The following is an 8,703-nucleotide window of genomic DNA, read 5'->3' on the forward strand; positions in this document are numbered from 1 at the left end:
AATCACAGCGCTCTATATGCTATCGTTGACGTCAGTGCGCGCTTTGTCCCGCCTCCACATCCAACCGATAGACTGTAAAGCTGACGTCACCAAATCAATCTACGATTGGCCAAATGATAGAGGGTCTCTAGGCCAATGACCAAGTACTGTGATGAGGTCATCGTGCTTGTTGCCATCAGCTGAGTCAAACAGGAAGGGTCCAGAGTAAATTAGTCTAAACCTAGGATTACTGTTCCTAAGGGAATGAGCCATATATATTCCTCTATAACATTTCATAATGATGATAGGTATCATGTTCGTGGATTGGTTTGTAGCAGTGCAACACACTGTGCACTGTTTCCTGCATGTACAGACGGTGAACTGACTGGTCTTGGTCAACACTATAGTTCTGCTTACTGTGGCAATGATGTGTGTTTGTCACGCACATACCATGTAGTTATAACATGTTAGGGTGTTACGTAACCTTTGTGCGTAGAAGTGCACACACACACGCACACACAGAGCAGGTTCATACACACATACATGCATGCATAGACGCGCATACACACATGCCAAGCTCGTACACATATATGCGCATGCATAGGCCTACATACCAGGCTCATACACACATACTGCACATGCACACACACACGCTGTACGTGCACGCACGCACACACACACACACACACACACACACACACACACACACACACACACACACACACACACACACTCACACACACAAGGTGCACAGACAGACATGCACACACACACACACACACACAGGGATATGCAAGCCGTTCCACGCTTTGATGGGTAGAGCACTGCAGTCTCTCAGCAGTCTGTGTTCATTCACAGTGTCTACGCATCATCAGAAATGTAGGACAACAGAATACGAGAGAAGTAACTTTGAGAAAGGATTTCGTAAGCCGGTGACATAGAGATGCAAACATCATACAGAATCTCTCGTTTTTGAATGAGCTCGTTGAGTAATCTAGTAACCTTTTACCTACAGTAAAGCCTGCAGGTATAATGGTTTATAACTCTGAATAAAAACATTACAATTACTTATAATAAGGCTTATATTATTTCATACTATTTTAAAATAATCCTAAAAAGCAATTTGTCAAAAATCATTATGTGATGATTATAAGGCTTTTACAAGGGGACTATGCGTGGGCATGACAAGTCTTACAATGCATTATAGCTGCATCATAACCCATTACACCTAATCCTGTTCTTATATCAGAGCCCTTTTTAGGAGCATGATAAATACTCCATGTAGGAAAGCAAAAATCTTATATCCACATTACATAAACGCATACCTATGTGGGAACGCTCAATCTCTCTGTGACACTGGCTCACTGAGGGTATCTGCATGAACAGAGAGGAGACAGCACACAGTAAACATGCACTGACACGCAACGCTGCTACTGTGGGCAGAGTTCAAGTGGTGAGTCTGGTCAGGTTTGAAAAGTAGCTCTCCCATTCACATGACACACTGGTAATGAATCCCGATCACAGGGATCTGGCTCACATGCTGTCCAGGCCAATCTCTCTCCCTAAATACACAAACACACACACACACGCAAGCATACTCCTGCACACACGTATGCTCTCACACACAATAACTCTTGGGCTTTGAGTTTCTGTTTACAAAAGGAGCTTGATGCAGTCTGTGTCTTCAATTGGTTGCAAGGACCCTGGAATAAAAGTACTTTCACTGTAAATTGTACATTGAACATGCTTTGTACTCCAAGGTTTACCTTGGGTCCATGCAACCAGCACCTTATGTTCAGAAAAGGATTATAATGGAGGTCTCCTCGAAAAATTGCAGAGAACAATATGTGTTGTAACCCAATGTAAACAAAGGCAAGGACAAGTGTACACTATGTAACCCATGATGCAATAAGCTGGAGTTCTAAAGATGCATACCATCTGAAGCCTATAGACCTGCACAAAGCAGACAAGGCCCACAGTTCTATTGATATAACTTTATTTTACAGCACATAGTTGAATATTGACTACAAAATGTTAATTCCATTTTAATAACCTTTGAATAACTTATTTGTTTCTGCTAATTATAAATAAATTATGTTAACGTTATGTAGTCACCAGTTGTGTAGAATTTGTATTTTTATTTTTAGAAAACTACCGTAAAAAAAACAAATGTAAGTGCTACCATTCTATCAAATAGTTTCCTCAATCACGGAAAAGTTCTGTCAAATAAATCATTTCAATATTTTTTTGCACAAAATAAACAATTTGCTATATATACCCACTAGTTGACACACAACATTATCTGTCTGTGTTGAGTTAGTGAGAGTATAAAACAGTGGGTTACTACGGCAACGCACACAACTGAGGATAATTAGCAGTCTTTGTGATCTTGTTCTTCGGCCCGGCCTCCATCTCTTCTCAAAATGTTGACCTCTGCCCTCAGCCTAGGGCCAGGCAACAAACCCTCCCAGCGGGCAGCTCAAAGTGTCCTGTCAATCAACTTTTGTGGAACGGAGCCCCCTGGTGAGCTGCTCTGCATAAGATTTGATGAAAGTTAGACTGGCAAATGTAGAGCAGGGAGAGATCACCTGATGACATTCGCTCCAATGAGAGGTGACAGTGAGAGACGATGATGGAGGAGGAGTCTGATAGGGCGATAAAAGCATAGAGGAGAGATACATTTACATGTTGTTGGGACAGGTCCTAAAGCATGAGGAACTGTCAGGGATAATAGAGGGAGTGTTAAACACTGCAAGGTATCAAAGGGTGATATTCTGCAATGTTTTTAGAGTGATATAATATCCAATATTCCTAAGGCTAGGGGGTCGGGTGAGGTTTTGTCGTGACCGTCTTCTGGTTCTCTGAATAACCCGCAAAAGGTCCTTCAAAAAAGCATGTTAACACATCCATGTTCAAGACAGGCCATTTCCCCTCAGATACATTTTGGCAATGCAGCATCTTTTATGCAATTGTCCAATCATAAAAGCCTTTTTATCTTAAGATTTTATATGTGTATGTCTGTCCCTAAATGCCTCTTGGTATGTGTTTTTGAGTGGCAGACTTGTTTATATTTAGTCAAGTTAAAGTAACAAGCAATGCGTTGTAGCTTTTATATCATTTTAAGCACTTACATGTCTCTCGGATTAAAGGATAAATATCACAAATAAGGAATGTAAAAAGTGGATGTTTTAAAGTCCGGAATGTCCCCTCTTACCCTTTGCCTCAATCAACATGGAGTGGCCACCTGACCTCTCTCTAGGACAACTAAACTAGGCTTTATGATCTTAATTGAGGACATTTTTCCTCTTATTAGGACATGTCTTCATTTTTAAAGGACACTTTTTGTACATTTCTGTACTCAAACAGCCCCTTTCTCCCCATTTTGAGGACAGCATATCTGTATGCAAAATCGGTATGTGCATACATCATTTAACAAGGGACTGTTAGCCCTAACAATGTATTTTGCAGTCCTATTTCATCTAGTATTTACTATAGAAAGATATACTAGTTATAATTATATAACCATCATAAACCATCATTACCATCTGTAAAAAAAAATATATATTATTTTGTATTCAACGATATAGTTCTGATATTTCCTATCGTATCCGTCTCCTGCGTACGTTACTGGTTGGAGACACTGACATAGTACACTACTGAACTTGTCTCAAAGCAGCACCGTAAATGACCAGCAGAGGGGGGGGCAGTCTCCAAGTTAAGGAAAGCCATGGGAAAATCCCAGGTCAGTTCCTGCATCTTTCAGTGCAGCCTACTTCTCCGTTAAGGAGTTTGGTTGGTCGTGAGGTTCACTGGCCTTCAACAACAAGAGCTAGTTGTTCGTGATATTTACTAGCTTTCAAGTTTAAAAAATATATATTTTAAGCACAGCAATAAGAGTCCAGTTATGGATGGGTTTGAACATGTCACAGAATCAAGGGTGTGGAATCTGAATAGTGAAGGATGTATAATGACACCCAAGACAGATAGAATATGGAATAACACCATACAAAAGGATTTAAACAAACAGTTACACTCTTCAAAGAAACACACATACATGCACACTCAATTCCTGTCTGAGTACTTCCATTACACTGGCCACAGTGCCTTTAGAAAATATTCATACCCCTTAAATTATTCTACATTTTGTTGTGTTACAGCCTGAATTCAAAATGGATTCAATATTTTCTATCACCCATCTAAACACAATAGTCCATAATGACATTGAAAACATGTTTAAAAGTTTAGCAAATGTAGTGAAAATGTCATGCAGAAATATCTAATTTACATAAGTATTCACACCCCTTTGCTTTGACACTTCAAACTGAGCTCAGGTGCATCCAATTTCCTTTGGTCATCCTTGAGATGTCGCTAAAACTTGATTGGCGTCCACTTGTGGCCAATTCAATTGTTTGGACATGATTTGGAAAGAAACACACCCGTCAGTCCCACAGTTGACAGTGCATGTCAAAGCAGAAACTATACCGTGAACTCCAAGGAACTGTCCGTAGATCACCAAGATAGAATTGTGATGAGGCATATATCTGGGGAAGGGTATAACACTTGCCAGAGTGTTGAAAGCTTCCAAAAGCACAGTGGTCTCAATCATTGGGAAATTGAAAAAATACTTAACTACCCAGACTCTGCCTAGAGCTGGACATCCGACCAAACTGAAAAACCGGGCAAGAAGAACTTTGTTCAGGAAGGTGACCAAGACCCCAATGACCACTCTGACAGAACTACAGAAGTTCCTTGGCTGAGATGGGAGAACCGGCCAAAAGTACAACATTCTCTACAACACTTCACCGATCTGGGCTTTATGGGAGACTGGCCAGACAGAAGCCACTCCTGAGAAAAAGGCACGACGGCACGCCTGGAGTTTGCAAGAAAGCACGTGAAAGACTCCGATCATAAAAGCCCCAAAATCTGTGGTCAGATGAGACCAATTGAACTCGTTGGCCTGATTGCAAAGTGCTTTGTCTGCAGAAAACCAGGTACAACTCATCACCTGTCTAACACCATGTCTACCGTGAAGCATGGTGGTGGCAGCATTGTGCTACGGGGATGCTTTTCACTGTCAGGGAGTGAGGGACTGGTAAGGATAACGCAAACAATAAATGGAGCCAAATACAGGAAAATCCTTGATGATAACCTGCTTCAGAGTACAAACAACCTTAGACTGGGGCGAAAATGTACGTTCCAACAGAACAATGACTCCAAGCGTACATCCAAAGCAACGCTTGAATGGCTTCTGAAAAAGAATGTGAGAAGTCTTTGAGTTGCCCAGCCAAAGCACAGACTTGATTGCCATTGAAAATCTGCGGAAAGACTTGAAGATTGCTGTTCACTGCCGCTCCCCATCGAATTTAGGAGAATGGGAGAAAATCCCCAAATCCACATGTGCAAAGCTAATACAGACGTACCAAAGACAACTCAAAGCTGTAATCGCCACAAAACATGCTTCCACAAAGTCCTGACTCAGGGGTGTGAATATCGAATCAAACTTTATTTGTCGCATGAGCCAAATACAACAGGTGTAGATGTTTACAGTGAAATTCTTATTACAAGCCCTTAACCAACAGTGCAGTTCATGAAGAGTTAAGGAAATATTTACCAAGGAGACAAAAAGTAACACAATAACAATAACAAGGCTATATATGAGGGGCACCAGTACCGAGTCAATGTGCGGGAGTACAGGTTAGTTGAGGTATTTTGTACATGCAGGTGGGGGTGAAGTGACTATGCATAGATAATAAACCACGAGTAGCAGCAGTGTACAAAATGGGGGGGGTTAATGTAAATTGTCGAGTGGGGCAGTGTGGAGTGCGATTGAGTTATCTGTGGATCTGTTGGGGCGGTATACGAATTGGAGTGGGTCTAGGGTGTCCGGGAGGATGCTGTTGATGTGAGCCATGACCAGCCTTTCAAAGCACTTCATGGCTACTGATGTGAGTGCCACAGGGAGGTAATCATTTAGGCAGGTTACCTTCGGTTCCTTGGGCACGGGGACTATGGTGGTCTGCTTGAAACATGTAGGTATTACAGACTCAGTCCGGGAGAGGTTGAAAATATCAGTGAAGACACTTGACAGTTGGTCTATGCTTTGAGTACACGTCCTGGTAATCCCTTGGGCACAGCGGCTTTGTGAATGTTGACCTGCTTAATGGTTTTGTTCACATCGGCTACCGAGAGTGTTATCACACAGTCATCCAGAACAGCTGGTGCTATCATGCATGCTTCAGTGCTGCTTGCCTCAAATCGAGCACTGAAAAAAAAAGGCATTTAGCTCTGGTAGGCTCGTGTCACTGGGCAGCTCGCGTCTGGTTTTCCCTTTGAGTTTCCCTTTGTAATAGTTTTCAAGCCCTGCCACATCCGAAGAGCATCAGAGCCGGTGTAGTAGGATTCAATCTTAATCCTGTATTGACACTCTGCTTGTTTGATTGTTTGTCTGAGGGCATAGCAGGATTTCTTATAAGTGTCCGGATTAGTCTCCCGCTCCTTGAAAGCGGCAGCTCTAGCCTTTAGCTCAATCCAGATGTTGCCTGTAATCCATGGCTTCTGGTTGGGATATGTACATCCAGTCACTGTGGGGACAACGTAGTCGATGCACTTATTGATGAAGCTGATGACTGAGGTGGTATACTCAATGCCATTGGATGAATCCCGGAACACATTCCAGTCTGTGCTAGCAAAACAGTCCTGTAGTGCAGCATCTGTCCACTTCCGTATTGAGCTCGTCACTGGTACTGCCTGCTTTAGTCTGATACTTACAACACCAGTCAAAAGTTTTAGAACAGTTTTAGTACAAAGGGTTTTTCTTTATTTGTACTATTTTCTACATTATAGAATAATATTGAAGACATTAAAACTATCAATTAACACATATGGAATCATGTAGTAACCAAAAAGTGTTAAACAAATCAAAATATATTTTATATATTTGAGATTCTTCAAATAGCCACCCTTTGCCTTGATGACAGCTTTGCACACTCTTGGCATTCTCTCAACCAGCTTCATGAGGTAGTCACCTGGAATGCATTTCAATTAACAGGTGTGCCTTCTTAAAAAGTACATTTGTGGAATTTCTTTCCTTAATGCGTTTGAGCCAATCAGTTGTGGTGTGACAGGGTTGGGGTGGTATACAGAAGATAACCCTATTATGGCAAGAACAGCTCAAATAAGCAAAGAGAAACGACAGTCCATCATTACTTTAAGAGGGTCAGTCAATACGGAACATTAAGAACTTTGAAAGTTTCTTCAAGTGCAGTCGCAAAAACCATCAAGCGCTATGATGAAACTGGCTCTCATGAGGACCGCCACAGGAATGGAAGACCCAGAGTTACTTCTGCTGCAGAGGATAAGTTCATTAAAGTTACCAGCCTCAGAAATTGCAGCCCAAATAAATGCTTCACAGAGTTCATGTAACAGAAACATCTCAACATCAACTGTTCAGAGGAGACTGCGTGAATCAGGACTTCATGGTCGAATTGCTTCAAAGAAACCACTACTAAAGGACCCCAATAATAAGAAGAGATTTGCTTGGGCCAATAAAATGAGCAATGGACATTAGACCGGTGTAAATTTGTCCTTTGGTCTGGAGTCCAAATGTAAGATTTTTGGTTCCATTTGCTGTGTCTTTCTGAGACGCGCTGTGGGTGAACAGATCTCTGCATGTGTATTTCCCACCGTAAATCATGGCGGTGGTGTTATGGTGTGGGGGTGCGTTGCTGGTGACACCGTCTGTGATTTATTTACAATAAGGCACACTTAACCAGCATGGCTACCACAGCATTCTGGTTTGGGCATTGTGGGACTATCATTTCTTTTTCAACAGGCCGTGTAAGGCTATTTTACCAAGAAGGAGAGTGATGGAGTGCTGCATCAGATGACCTGGCCTCCACAATCCCCCGACCTCAACCAAATTGAGATAGTTCGGGCTGAGTCGGGCCCGTAGAGTGAAGGAAAAGCAGGCAACAAGTGCTCAGCATGTGGGAACTCCTTCAAGACTGTTAGAAAAGCATTCCAGGTGAAGCTGGTTGAGAGAATTCCAAGAGTCTGCAAAGCTGTCAAGGCAAAAAGTAGCTATTTGAATAATCTCAAACATAAAATCTATTTGGATTTGTTTAAGCCTTTTTTTGGTCACTACACGATTCCATGTGTTATTTCATAGTTGATGATTTCATTTTTAAATAAATCTGCTAACATTTCTAAAAACACATTTTCACTTTGACATTATGGGGTATTGTGTGTAGAATTCAGGCTGTAACATGTAGAATAAGTCAAGGGTTCTGAAAACCTCTGAAGGCACTTGTAAATGACTTGTTCCAGTCATACTTTGCAATGGCTGTCACGAGAGTCATTTGCGAGAGATGGCCATTGTCGGTTGTTCAGGAGAAAAATGTACGAAAAGTTACATCTGCACAAACCTCGACATGAAGACAACATTATTGTTAACGGAGTTGTGAAGCTGGCTTAACAGCATAAATATTTGATTAAATTTAAATTGACTGATTTCCTTATAGGAACCGTAACTCGGTAAAATCTTAGAAAGTTGTTTTGTTTTTGTTTAGTGTATATGAATACTAGGCCCTAATCTATGGATTTCAAATGGCTGGGAATAGAGGCATGTTGGTCAACCACCCTAATTAAAATTAAAATAAATGTATCCATTCACTATCTGGTGTGACCATTTGCCTCTTTCAATGGCTGTGTGAAACTGCTGGATAT

Source organism: Oncorhynchus keta, chromosome 20, assembly GCF_023373465.1.
Source record: "Oncorhynchus keta strain PuntledgeMale-10-30-2019 chromosome 20, Oket_V2, whole genome shotgun sequence".
Lineage (NCBI taxonomy): Eukaryota > Metazoa > Chordata > Actinopteri > Salmoniformes > Salmonidae > Oncorhynchus > Oncorhynchus keta.